Below are 15,175 nucleotides of genomic sequence, written 5' to 3'. Positions count from 1 at the left end.
TCTTCTCTCACCCTAATTTCCTGCCTATAGCCATTCAAGGCACTCATTTCACCAATATCCCTTCTTTAAGGGGGGAATTTAGCTTAAAGCGCTTTATATAAAACTGCACAGACCATTGTGCACACCTATGACGTCTTTTCAAACAAACTCATGTGTCCAACTGTAGTCTTGTCAGCTCTAGAACCATGCAGAACACTTTATAAAAGAGCTGTGATAGAAGTAAAAATATACAGAACACAAAAGAAAAACACTTCAACTTAACACACAAAATAACCAGAACACAAATCACAACTGACACCACTTACCTTCACTGTCCCTTTTAGGCCTGTAATGTCTAGAACATGCAAGCAGGCAGCTAACTCAATGTTGTCTTCAATATTCTTTGCGCCACTATTTGGCTATGTCATATAAGTCCGAATGTTCTTACTTATTTTATTTCCACTAATGTAGCCCACCAAATTCTAAGAAAGACCTTCTAGTTACTTTGACAACGTGACAATAACGTGAGATTATTTATTTTCTCGTAAACCAAAGGCACATACTTTTAATTTTTTTATTTTTGTGTTGCAAACAAAGACAGCTCTGTAACTTTCGATTCTCATCGAACATGGCCCTGATCCTATCTTATCAGTAATCTAAAATAAATAGGCACTCAGCGCGCAGCTTTCTGGGCTGCTAGCCAGCCACGTGAGATCTCTTTGCTCCCACCTCTTAACAAAATCAACTTCTGCTGCAAGCGTTACACTTTGTAAATGGCATTGTCATTTACAATGCCAATAGCAGGGCAGTAGAGCAGGCACAGCCCACGAGGGGGCAGGAGAGCAAGCACAAGCAACGAGGGGGCAGGAGAGAAAGCACAAGCAACGAGGGGGCAGGAGAGCAAGCACAAACAACGAGGTGGCAGGAGAGCAAGCACAAGCAAAGAGGGGACAGGAGAGCAAGCACAAGCAACGAGGGGACAGGAGAGCAAGCACAAGCAACGAGGGGGCAGGAGAGCAAGCCCAAGCAACAAGGGGGAGGAGCACTCACCGGAGGACTTGGCAGCTTCTCTACTACTTCTGGCAGTGTAAGAAGAGCCCCGGATGATGAGGAACCTAGCGGAAGAAGCTGATTGAGCCGCGGAGCGAACAAGAAATGAGCAGTCTTCCTCTCCCCTTTGCAGCCTTGGGGCTTGCGCAGCGGCTGCCTAGCAAGGATCTGAGCTAGAGAGATCTGCTAATAGAGCAGCCCTGGGGAAAAGTTGATAGCCCCAGTGGAGGTGAATACAAAGGATACATAGAAAACTGAAAGGTGCGGCCAATACACACATGATGATCGGCGTCTGCTTGTACAAAATGGCGCCCAGCACAAATCACCTCTGCTGTCTCTGCAGGCTACACAACCTCACCGTTCAGCCACAATACTCACCGCATAGTCCAGGCACAGGTGCACACCCCTGCCCCTCATCTGTATTTGAGCTTATATAGCGCACAGCTACCCGCAGTGGGTTTCCCAGGCGCTTGCTTAGGGAACCCGTCCTGGTATTCCCCTGTGAGATAACCCCGGCAGGGTATCCACAAGGTGAAAGCCAGGCATCCCGCAGCGAGGGGCCGTTGTGGAGATTAAGCAGGCTATTGCCCAGAGTCGCAGAGTGTGAACCCGTGAGTCGAGAAGGCACCGGAGCGAGAATTATCGAGTCCGTGGAATTTTTAGCCCAAGACCTGCCGAGGCGGGGAATTGAACCCTGGTCCAGGGCCGATCTCAGCTTCCGGGTCTGCCGCCTCTAACCCCTGAGCCACACTTCTCCATCTGTGTCCTTGGTCCCTACCGTGTCCTCCACCGGTGCCGCGGGTGGTCCTATCCTGGGGAGAGGGGGTCAGAGCGTCGGCAGGCCGGGCAGTTCTTTACCCTGGGAGCGGCTATGCCCCCGCCTACAGCGGCAAATCCACATAACATCCACAGGACGGCAGACGAGAGGCGACCGTAACCCAGACCCGGGTCCTGGAGCCGCCCACAGCCTGCGCAGGAGTCTGGGAAACACAGCCAAAGCCAAAAGAAAGTGCCCGCACCGCCGAGCCAGCAGCCAGCGAATTGAGCTGAGGAGAGGAGGCGCCTGCAAGCATCACTGCCCAGAGCCCGAGGGGGGGGGCTCGTGGGAGGGGGCGACCGTACGAGACAGGCAGGAGAAATAAAGACGCTGCACATGCACATCAAAGTGTTAGGACTTGGAGGTAAGAGATTGTACTCGTGCAAATAGAGGATGGGAAAACAGAAGGGGCCATATAGTGCCATGGTAGCAAGAACAAGAGAGGAGCGCTCCACATGACCACGTTTCTCCAAGGCAAAGGAGAAATGCCTCGGAGAAACGCAAAGTCATTTTTGGATTCGGGGCGTGTTTTCTTTCTCTCCTCTTCCCATTGGCTGGAAGGTAAAATTGCAGCCAATGGGAAGAGGAGAGAAAGAAAACAGAACAAAAGTAAAAAACACCCCCCCCGAATCCCAAAAAGGCGGGTCTAAACGGAGTGACGCCCCTCTCCTCCAATGGCTGGCCTCCATTTAGGAAGCCAGCCAATGGAGAAGAGGGGCGGGTTTAAGCCCCACTCTCTAAGACATGAAGTCTCGGAGTGAGACTGCGCAAGCGCAGCCTTTCGCTAGCCGAGACCTAAAAAGAGTACATTTATGCCCAAGTGTAAGTTTATCCTGGTGAATTTAACCCATAATATCTGCTCTTTCCCCAGCAGTTGTGTAAACAGTGAAGTTTGTTTTTTATTTGCTCGACCACTGGCCAGATTGTGCATAAGTCCTATGTGTAACCAGTAGCTGGGTAAATAGTAATGCTTCTTTGCCGTCTGCGCGTCCGCCATCCAGATAGGATTCAATACCCGCCCCTTAGCCAGCGTTTATTATTGATAAAGAGCAGGTCCACAGTCCAGACTCTTGTGATAGGCAGCAGCCAGGTAAATTGTGAAGCTCTTTGCAGTTTCCACTGCCTCTGGCTAAGCCATGCATAACTTCTTATATTTAGCAGGCAGCTGGGTAAAAACTTGCATTTATTTGCTGTTTCCACAGTGCTGGTAAATAATGAAGCTTGTTTGCTATTTGCAGAGCCACCAGTATAAGTGTAAATAATCTCTGCTGATGAATACCAGATAAAATTAAATACATACCACTTATAGACAAGCATTGAAAATGCAACAGGTCTCGCCTTTGATTAAGTTAAAGCCTTTTGCTTTGCTAATGGAACAGTATAGCAAAGCAAATGGATTTAACTTAATGAAAGGCGAGACCAATCACATTTTTAATGCTTGTTCTTTCTATGTTTTAGGTGAGGTTATTTTACTAAAACTTGGTTTTTCATTTCCTTGGGTGGTGACATGTGATGTAAGCCGCTTGTTTACGGGTGTCAGGCGCAATCGTATTGGGAGGATAGCTGAGTGCGGTGCATGATTATTTTTCTGGAGGTAGTTAGTTTATCCACGTGCCTCAGAAGTGTAGTCCTACACGAGTAAACAAAACTAAAAGGAACCATGAACATGCAGAAATGAAGCCTACACCGCAGAAAATCAAACCGCTTATGACAGACTATGTTTGCCAGTCAAAAGGTGACAGTATGTCAGAGCTCAGATAACTATTCAGAGGGTGGTGGCTGCAGAGTCCAGATGTAACGAAGACACAACACACACCTGGGTCTCTCCTTGGTTATATGAGGCTATAACCATCAAGGCCACTGGAATTATGCGGCAGTGAAGGGAAACGTATGTGGCACGGTTGAGTAAATTGTGCAGCAAGAAAAGACAAATTATGCGGCGCATTTTGTGACCGTATTACTTCATTATTTTATCATTTTTACTCCTGTTAACACTGCGTGGCCATTGGTTGCTCATCATTATTACCAGTCTAACACCCAAATACATAGCAATAAGCAACATAAAGGTGACCAGTGAAGCTTTGCAAGGATCCTTCCACTGCGTAGTAGCACGCACTACTAGGTTTATAGGAACTTTTGAACCATTTGAGCTCAAACTTTTTTTGTTAAAATTTGCAGGGGGTGGAATAAATGACAAATGCAACAAATCTATGACGGTGGAAAACACAGTGGTTGAACAATCGTATAATTCCAGTGGTGCGAACCAATCAAAAAGATGGGCGGGGCTTCAACTCCGCCTTCGAGAACTTTGGAATCTGTATTGAGTCCAAGAGGATGCAGAGAGCAGCGCATGTGTGCTGCTTTCGCCAGCTGAGACTTAAAATGTAACAGGTGTGACTTCATGTTCAAGGTAAAAATGTGCAGAAAGGACTTATAGAGCGAATGCATATGGAACCTCCACTTGAGGGCACGAAAGGCACTTTTTCAGGAGAAGGTTGAAAGTCTGAATGGAACAGTCCTGGAACCTCGCAGTAGAGTAAGTACACCTCAAACATGACAGGAGTTGCATTCCACAGTCAGATGGCCACCCCTTTCCAGACTGGGCCTTATCGAGAGTTAACCAATGTTCTAATGAGACTGTACAGGGTGGGAGTCTCAAGATGCTCACCGCAGACCGGCGGCCATCCTGAGCGCAGCATCACCGCTAGTGAGAAGAAGACAATGCCACTCGAGCTTGGTGGCCAGAGCGCCTTTCAAAAGTGGCCCGCTTTGGGAAATATTTTGGGTCATTGTGTACAGAAGGAGCTGTAGTGATGCCCCTGCGTAGTGCCTTGTAACGCCAAAGGTGGTAGCAAGACTCTGGCACAAGCTGGTACTGTGCCCAGCTGCCTTGTCAGTTTCTGTTTCTGGTCACCTCCTGACAGTGACTTTCCTTTTTTGAGTTCATGGTAATCGTAATCCACAAATAAAAGTGGAGGGAGTAGATGGAGAGCATTATGGTGGCTATTGAGTTTGGTGCAGGATTGGAAGTGCATTAATGTATTTATTTATTTATTTTTTGGCATTTATTAAGCGCGAACAATTGCCCGCAGGCGTCTCGGCGCTGTACTGTTTTACCCTCCTATATGATCTGTATAGTTTTCAGAGATTAAATAGCCAGGTTTTCAATGTCTTCCTGAAGGACAGTAGATTTGGACTTGATCTTATATTTTGTGGAAGCGTGTTCCATAATCTTGGGGCGGCAGCTAAAAAACGTCTGTCTCCCCAGTTGACCAGTCTGGTTCGAGGCACTATCAGGTCATTCTGTCCTGCAGACCGTAACATTCAAGTGGGAATGTACGGGACGAGATGGTCGCATAGGAACTGAGGCGCTTGATGGTGCAGTGCTTTGTAGACGATACATAGCGTCTTAAACTTAATTCGGTTCCTAACAGGTAGCCAGTGGAGACTCCTCAAGGATTCGGATATAGGTTTGAATTTAGGAATGTTGAGGAGAAGTCTGGCTGCTGCATTTTGGATTGTTTGCAGTTTCTTGATTGTCTTCACTTGGGCATTTGCAAACAAGCCATTACAATAATCCAGCGCTGAAAGGACCATTGCGCTAACCAATGTCTTTCCCACATTGGTAGGGAGAAACGGAAGAATCTTCCTTACCAATCGTAGCTTGTAGAAGGCATTGGAGGCTGTCTGGTTGGCGTGAGCCATGAAATTTAGGTTATCATCAAAGATGACACCCAAGTTTCTCACTTTCGTAACTGGTTCAGGTACAGCTCCGAAAGATGATGGCCACCAAGTGGGGGACCAGCTTGGGCTGAGGTGGCCAAAAATGACCACCTCGGTTTTGTCGGAATTTAATTTCAAGCAGTTTTCGGACATCCATTTTCCAATGGCCAGCATACCTGTCTTGAAATTTTCCGCCACTGTTTCCCCGTCATTTCTGACAGCCAGTATCAGCTGAGTATCATCCGCGTATGAGGTAAGGTTCATCCCGTGCGCTTTGATGGTATTTGCGAGGTCCGACACATAGATGTTAAATAGTGTCGGACTAAGGGATGAACCTTGTGGTACCCCACACGGCAGTGATAGTTCAGCAGATTCATATTGGCCCAGCATGACTGCCTGGGATCTTTCTGCTAGAAAATACGCTATTAAGTCTTTTGCTAGGCCTTGCACGCCCATCCTTTCGACACGGTTGACTAGGATCTTGTGGTCAACCGTGTCGAAGGCAGCTGATAAATCTAAGAGCACCAGTAATGCAGTTCCACCTTGGTCTCTGATTAATCGGATGTCGCCTGCTGCCTTTATAAGGGCTGTTTCCGTCCCATGATATTTACGGAACCCGAATTGTGTTTCATCGAGCAGATGGTGTTGCTCGATGAATCCCGCAAGTTGAATGTTCATAGCTTTTTCAATTACCTTAGCGATAAAGGGTAGGTTGGCTATAGGCCTATAATTTTTTTATTCTGCTTTGTCCAAGCCAGGTTTCTTCAAGAGTGGTTTGAGTAGTGTTTTTTTCAACTGGTTAGGGAAGATTCCTGTGTGGAACATGAGATTGGTCATTTGAGTAATAACTGGAATTACGGTGTCTATTAATGACCGAAGAGTGTTTAAAGGGCAGGGGTCCAAAGCTGATCCGGATTTGATTGTTTTCACGATGTCCTGGATGTTGGCATCTGTTACCTCTGCGAAGCAAGAAAGGGTATTGCTTGGAGGGGAGGTATTTGTTTTCCTGATCCTTTGATCTTCACCTTGGTTGAATGCTGAAAATATGTCATTTACTTTGGTGAAGAAGAATGCTGCTAATGAATCGCAGAACTCTTGTGAGCAAGGAGGATTGAGATCTGGGGCACATCCCGCAAGATGTTTAGTTATTTCGAAAAGCTTTTTATTTGAGTTTTTTGCGCTTTCGATTTGCTCTGTATAAAACTTCTTTTTAGTCTCTATTATTAGAAGTTTATATTGGGTTAAGAGTTCCTTGTACGCTATCTTATCCTTATTATCATACTTTTTCCTCCATATTCTTTCTTTGTTTCGGCATTGCTGTTTCAATTTTTTGAGCTCTTCAGTGTACCAAGGGGCTGAAGGGGTACTTCTGTTTCTGGACATTCTTTTTTCAGGTACCAGTTTGTTGGCCGCCTGGCCTACCCATGTGTGATATTGTTCAACAGCGGTATCTGGGTCATCTGCCCATTTGGGAGTGGAGTTCAATAACGCCTCCTTGAAGCAGGGAATATTGATATCTTTCCAGACCTTGAACAATTCTCGCGAAGAAGATGTAGAGGGGGTTGTGACTTTGTTTATTTGAATGGTTGCCAAAACCAAATAATGATCGGACCAGGCCATAGGTAAGATATCAGACACTGATATATTTTCCAAGTTGGTAAAGATACCATCTAAGGTATGGCCTGCCTTATGAGTAGGTCCTTTCACCAGCTGAGATAGACCAAAGACCTCCATTTCAGATTGCAATGATATGGTGTCCTTGTCTTCGCCACATTCCAAATGGAAATTAAAGTCACCTAGCAGAGTTACCGAGTTGTCAGTGCCAGAAGTTTCTAGGATGGTAAGTATTTCTGTCAGGAAGTCTGCCCTGGTTTCTGGTCTTCTATAAAGTAATGTACCTTTGAAATTATATGATGGGGAGAGATAAATATCGAATTGAAGCGCCTCACATGCCTTTAAAGGTAAGGCAGTGGTGCGAATTTTAAAAGAGTCACGGGCAATTATTGCAACCCCACCACCTTGTTTGCCAATTCTATCTAGTCTGTAGCAGTTGTATCCAGGTGGAACGGCTATCACGAGGTCTGGGTCCGAGGCTTTGTCCAGCCAAGTCTCTGTCAGGAACATAATATCTATGTTCCTGTCAGTGAGTACATCGGCTACCTCTTGCCTGTGTTTGGGTAAAGAGCGCACGTTAATCAGGGCTATTTTGAACATTTGGTTTGTTTTATTCCCGTTTTCGCCACCTACTCTTTTATTTAGTAGAGGGGTAGACATTTGACAATGTATACAGTGCAATTCAGTTTTCGATAGCAGGGAGTCAGGGCTGTACCTTGTACAATGTTGCGAAATTTGCGGGCGTAGATCTGTCAAAGCCGAGCGTGGGTAAGAGATGAGGCTTGCGTGGACATTTTGACCAGGGGGGGTGGCCCTAGGCCCGTGTCTGGCGCGGACGGGCGCAGACGGGCTCGCCTTTGGCGCGCCTTCGGCGCGCCGCCGGCGTGCCCGCTGCGCCCGCCCGCTGCGCGGACGGAATGACCCCATTATTTTATATCCTGCCGAGGAGGGTGGGAGGCGTCCTGCCACTGGACCGCCAACCCTTCCTCCCTCCAAGATGGCGCCCCTGTCCCGCGTCGTCAGCCCGCAATTGGCCACGCCGGGATGAGGGGGTGAGTGAAGCACGCCTCGGTGCTAAAGTATTGTTGCACTCGAGCGGACTTTGGTTACAGCAAATTAAAACTGTAGCAGTTTAAAATATATACAATGTTTAAAATTATGCAGTAACAGCGCTAGAAATCTAAACAAATGTCAGCGCGCTTCAGCAAAGGAAAGTATGAAGAACCCCCGGCTTTTCGCCTCAGGGGAGAGTAAGCAATGTAGCGCTTCAAACTTCTGACCAGACGCCTCTGCGCCTTTGGTGGGTGATGCACTGCAGCAGAGATTAGAGTTTCAACTTAAAGTTTACATGGGTGGAGACCGTCTCATGTTTTTACTTTAAAGGTTGCTATCTATGTTCCTAAGTAATAAGACAGTGCTGTGTGGCCTGCTGTCCAGGTCTCACTTTCACATCAAAACACCCACACCTTTACAGGCGCCAAAGCTTATTTCCCTGCTGGAGCCTGGAGGCGGCGGTTCCGTCAGCTGCCACCAGAGGGCGCTCCTCGTCTGCTGATAAAACCCACTGAGCTGCACATTGTATGAAAGGGAGAATGGTTTCCTCTTCCGGGTCAGCAAAGGGAGAGACAGCACCAGCAGTGGTGGTGACATCACTTCCGGCCTCTGCAGAGGAGGGAGGACCACCTGTCTGGTGGGCAGTTACCTCCATCTTCAGACCCTCACAGACCCCAGATCTGCCCCCCTCAGCTCCCAGATCTGCCCCTGCCCCCCTCAGACCCCAGATCTCCCCCCTCATACCCCAGATCTGCCCCCTCCCCCAGCCCCAAGAGGAGGAGAGAGCCTGGACATGTCTGCACAGGTCTCAGCTCAGGTAGGAGATTGTCAGCACCTTCTGCTGTGTTTGTAGAAATAGATTGAACAATCCTGGAGGAAATCTCTGCAGGAGCCGGGCTGAGCTGGGCTCTTCTATCCGGGGCCCCTGTGGCTGAGCTGGTCTCTTCTATCCGGGGGCCTCTGTGGCTGAGCTGGACTCTTCTTTCCGGGGGCCCCTGCGGCTGAGCTGGGCTCTTCTATCTGGGGTCCTGGGGCTGAGCTGGGCACTTCTATCCAGGGGCCCCGGGGGCTGAGCTGGGCTCTTCTATCCGGGGGCCCCTGTGGCTGAGCTGGTCTCTTCTATCCGGGGGCCTCTGGGGCTGAGCTGGGCTCTTCTTTCCGGGGGCCCCTGCGGCTGAGCTGGGCTCTTCTATCTGGGGGCCCTGGGGCTGAGCTGGGCTCTTCTATCCGGGAGCCTCTGGGGGGGTGGGCTCTTCTATCCTAGGGCCTCTGGGGGGCTTTCCTTCCAGCCCAGGGGATGTTTGTGGGCATCATGTCTGTTAAAGAGGGGATCTGTGCACTGTGCACTGCATCTTACTGCACTGATAGGAATCTGTCGAATCGGTGCACTGCATCTTACTGCTCCATGAAAAATCTGCATGCTGCACAGCATTTTTCTTTACTGTGAGAGGTCAGTGCTCACCACATTGCTTGTTACTGCTCTCTGATTCATCTGTGGACACTGAACTGTGTTTTACTGCACTATGAAAAATGTTTGCACACAGCACTGCCTTTTAGTTTACTTCTAGTAATCTATGTGCACTGCATTTTACAAGACAAAGGCATCAAATGCCCATTCCTGTGCACTGCGTAGAGGTCACGGAGTCAGTGCTGCCATTAGCATTATGTTTTAACCTAACACTAAACAGTGAGCCTTGATAAACTGGATACAGGGGGACCACAATGTAAAATACACTGCACCTGTTCCTCTTCTGCCATGTGTTGCCATTCCCAAGGTCTGTTGGTGCTCCCGCCGGACACCGACCCACTACTGAATATACATTGATTCTCCTTCACTATTGTCTATTCTCCTTCCCCCGAGACACCTTCTTTTTCCCCTTCCCCCTTTTTTCTTATTATTCAGACTACACATACCGTCTACACCGACTTTGGGTATGTTACTTTTCTTTTCCAATTGGGGCTGTTGCCCACTGGTTGCTTTAACTCTTGCCACTCTTGTACGTTAAAGGGTGGCGCTTGCGTGGATCTGTGTCATATGTTCTCACTGATATGTTTGGTCACTGGTTTACGTGGTGGCACCTTGCTTTTCTTCTATTGAGCACTATGGGCACAGGATCTCATTATGTACTCCGTTGCACTGTGAGTGTGTTCCAGTGACTTTTTAACCTGATTTCCGCTGTACTCAGACTGAATTTGGGTCTGATCTTCAACTAAATTTTGGGTTGTGAACACGATGTGGTGTCCACGAGTGCTGGGTGTTATTACTTTTCCCAATTTGGGAACTTGTCTACCTGACTTAACTATGTCTTTTTTGTGCCGAGTGAGTTCTTTTGTATCATTTCCAGCCCTGAAGAGTTGGAGACCATGGTTTCTCTGACGAAACACGTGTCGGCTGGCTGTTCTTTGTGCTATAACACATTAAAGGAACCAAGAAAGCTACAGCAAATATTGTCCTTATGTGTGTGGATCAAACATACACGGTTTAGGTTTGATTTTTATGTGTGCACAGGACCGTTGTAATCTCTATGAAGACACGTTGAGATGTCTGCCCCAGTACTCATGGCGGGAGGTCGAGTAGTCGCGGTGGAAGGATCTCCTTCTTGGGTCTGAGGTGCTGGTGTTATCGCAGAAGTGCAACAAAGGTAGAGTCAGCAGTGGTTGTCTGCTTCTTCCCCTCTGTGGTCTCCGAATCAGTGTTTTTTATTTAGCAGTTGACACTGGCAAGTGAGACACAACCTCTGCACAGACTTGCTCAGTCAGGGAGACTGGGGGGCTCTGGCCAATTCACAGGGCTTCTCAGCACTCTGCCACATTTCCTCTGTTACTTCTGGGCCGTTCCTCACAACGGGCTCTGCTGCTGGTCCTCCTCAAAGGGCAGGCAGACTTCTGCCAGACAAGGCTCTCTCCTCTTCCCTCTCATCGGACAGGCAGCTCACGGGGCCACGGCCAGGGGCAATAGTTTCATCCGGGAAGACTTGCAGAAACCAGGCCATGTGCCCTCGCCTCAGGCAATGTGCCCTCGCCTACGGGGGAGTCACTATCAGCGCTACCTATCTTGAAACAGCAGCTCTTTGTGTCGGGCTGTAAAGAACTTCAATTCCAACAAAGCCAATACGTTTGCGACCCACTTTTCTGTAGTATTTTCAGACCCTGAATGCTTATTCCCTGTCTGGGTTTACCGGTTTCCCTGTTTGCATTTCAACATCCAATTTATTCTGCTGCACAAACAAGGACTTTGTGCAGGGTGATTGCCACTCACAGCAGGTAGTGATGATGCTGCCTCCATGCAGGAATACTTACAACATGAGCCCAGTAAGTGTGAACCTTCTAAAAGGCGGTCCTGACTCCATCCCTCCACCCTTGTGTCCAAAGTTACACCCTTCTCGTCTGGATTGCTGACAATATTGCCCATCTTGCGCCTTGTTAGATGATGGGCAATCGAACATGGATGTAACTGGTAACAACATACTTACACATGTGCAAACAATATAGAGCCCTGCTACCTTATATTATAAATACACGTCTTGAAATTCAAACGGGATGCCAATGTGAGGTCTGGTCATGACACGTGAATGGAACTTTACTCCATGCCCTGTAAGCACTGCAGCCACCCTCTGACAAGTAAAGTGACCAGTTCTGCTGGTGACCTCTAAGAACATGGCACGCTGCCACCACTACTCACTGTACGTAACCTGGGACACAGACCGTAGTCTTTGCCCCGCCAACAGAGTGGTTGTAGTGTCCGTCAACGTCCCCAGAGCCAGGCTCTGGGTCTTCGGATCAATTTTGGGCCCAGCCATGCAGTGCGCACACAGTATCTTCTCTGTGCTGAGGCCAAAATAAAATCAGGATACCAGAGTCACTTGCAGTTCCGTCTCTCAAGGCAAGGGTGCACAGGCTTTGGCCGAGGTGGGGGAAAGGGTGACCAAGCAGGGCTCAGCCAGTCTATATTGTTGTCTTCCCCTAAAACAATTGGCCTCTGATATTTACATTTATTTATTTAGCCGTCATTTGTAAAATCACATTATACTGCAGCAGGACTTTGAGCTGTATGAGGGTCCTGCCAATCAGGGCAGAGTGGGGAGTAATTGTAATATAATATACACATATAAAATGAAGAGAAAATGCAAGTTAAACTCTTCTGTATGAAGTGGTCAATTGCTTAGTGTTATAATTTCTGATGTCTTCGTCTCAAACTGGAGGGTCGCTAATTTGAATCCTGGTTGGTGCACTAGGGAATAGTGACTTGTATATTTACAGTGCTAGGACGTCCCTGCCTGTGAGAGACAGCACTTTGAATAGGAAAGCCAATGGTTTAAAGAAAGAATTAAACAACATAAAATACGCTACACAAATTATAGGATGGGCTGTAGAGAGTATAAGAACAGTCGAGCATATTTTGCAAAAAGAGAGAACATGTAAATGCTTATCGTGATATCAGATGTTACATTTTTAGTAATCGCAATCATACTGTAGCTAGTGTTAACCTTTTTTTTAGGTTTCCATGAAAATACTGCTTTCCAGAAGTACTGGTAACAACCTTACCGTAGTCTTAAAAATAATTACTCTTTGTCACCGGGAACCTCCAGGTTTGTCGCGCCCTCTGGTGGTCTGCTCCATTGTCATCTAAGGCAGCTCGGTGATGCCAGCACAACTGGAACTGTCTGGAGGGCGCTCACAGCTTAGCTATACAAGTCCTGCTTGTTTGGTGCTGGGTGGCAGGAGCTACCGGGCAGCAAGGATCCCAAAGTGAGTGTCCACATGCCAGTCTGTGGATCGTATTCACAACCAAACCCAACCATATCGGCATACTACGAATCTTTGTGCCACCACACAAGCAAAGTGACCCAGGAGTTACAAATTAGCCATGGCGGCTCCAGGGCATTGTTTACATTAATGGTTCCACCCAGGTCTCTGTCCCTCTGGACAGCTATCTAAAAAGAGGACATGCCTTTTGAGAAGCTGGTGCTTCTTCGAACAGTTCTTATATCGTGGCGCTCCATTTTAAGCGTGAAACTCTCACGCCTGTGGCCTCCTCAACATGGTGCGATGTTTGGGTGGCATTCGTTCCGCAAAGTTCAGAAGCGTGCATAAAGCACAAGCCCGAAACCCATCGATCTATATCTTTCAGGATCAACACCTAACGAGAAGAACAAACGCCGAACCCAAATGTTTTGATAGACCAATATCATAGTCACAGTTTGATGCGCTGTAGTCGTTCATTGTATTAGCAGGTCTTTTGTAATTAGGCGCTCGGACCTGGAGACGGTTGTTATGTGGTCACTATTAATAAGGGGTTATTGTCCGCCATTGCGGATACACTGTCTACCTTGATTTTCCTGCTTTTAGTTAACCTTTGCATTGTTCTAAAAAGTACCATTAACCTTCATAAGACAAGTTGGTAAGCTTTATAATGTTGTCTATCCATTGTCGCTTTATTTCCTTCTTGTAAAATATGCCAACGTAACTTGGAAAAGTACATTTTGTGGGAAATGGCTATTGTTGCCGGTGAATCTTTTATTGCAGCACAGCAATGCCTTTATTCTTAATCGAACATTGATTATGCAAACAGTATTGATTTCCTTCCAGAGTGTCTTTTGCACCATTAAGAGTTGAATCATTTTATCCTGTTAGAGTCCTGTCCTTCGTCGTCGTTTTCTACTGAGCAGCCTAGACTCTAGAGGGTCATACGGGCTCTTCCCCTCATTTTGCTTCAACAGTGTTTGCCTTTAGAGATGCTGATATGGAGTGTGGAGACCTGCAGTTAAGCAGCTCTGAACGAGTGAATGAAATCCATGCTGGTGGTTTGAGCTGGGATCGTGCCTTTCATGTTTATTTCTTCCATCCAGCCTCCTTCGAGGTACATACTATTATTATTATTATTATTATTAAAACCATTTATTAAGCGCCTGGTTACCCAAAAACAGTGTGTCCCCGCGCTGTATACTGCACAAAAAGCTAAAGGCGAGACAGAAGTAAAACATTTAAGGACCGATAGTGGCACCGGGATTAATCCTGGGGGAAAAGAAAGGTTTTGAGTTTTCTTCGGAACATGCTCTCGGAGGGCTCCATCCGAAGATCGAGCGGGAGATCGTTCCAACATTTAGCCGCTAAAAATCTGAACGAGCGTCCGCCCATCCTGGCTCTGGTGATTTTAGGAAGTTTGAACATCATCCTGCCAGCTGATCTCAAGTCTCTGGTGGGGCGGTGTATCGTCAGAAGGTTAAGGAGATAGGCCGGGCCTTTGCCCTGAGCTATACGATGAGCGAAACAAAGGGACTTAAATTTAATCCGCTCTCTTATAGGTAACCAGTGGAGTTTGAATAGAGCTGATTTGCCTGATGCTCTGCGGGGGAGTTTGAGTACTAGGCGAGCTGCGGCATTTTGAGTACATTGAAGTTGGTGTAATCCTTTTTGGCTCAACCCTAGAAGCAGAGCATTACCGTAGTCAAGGTGGGGGGTTACCAAGGCATGCACAATAGTCTTTCTTGAGTCAATTGGCAAAAGATCCAGGATCTTACGGAGAGCTTTCAGCATACTGAAGCATCTAGCTGTTACTTTGTTCACCTGAGTTTTATATGAAAGATCTGAGTCCAATGTTATTCCCAAATTGCGCACTGACTCCACAGGACGAGGGGGACTACCCAGTTCCCTAGGCCACCACATATGCGACCATACTGAAGCTGATTTCCCTACTACCAACAACTCAGTTTTATCGCCATTGAGGCGTAGACAGTTGTGGTTCATTCAAGCTGCTACCGATGACAGGCAGCTCGAGAAGTTGATGGCATCTTCTCTACACTCAGGCGTGAGCTTCAGCAGCAGTTGTGTGTCGTCGGCGTAGCTGACAATGCCCACCCCAAAACTCTCAACTATGCAGGCCAGGGGTGCCATGTAAATGTTAAATAAGGTGGGGCTCAAACTCGAGCCATGTGGAAC

This window comes from Lissotriton vulgaris, chromosome 1_1, assembly GCF_964263255.1.
Source record: "Lissotriton vulgaris chromosome 1_1, aLisVul1.2, whole genome shotgun sequence".
NCBI lineage: Eukaryota > Metazoa > Chordata > Amphibia > Caudata > Salamandridae > Lissotriton > Lissotriton vulgaris.
This window is presented reverse-complemented; position numbering follows the sequence as displayed.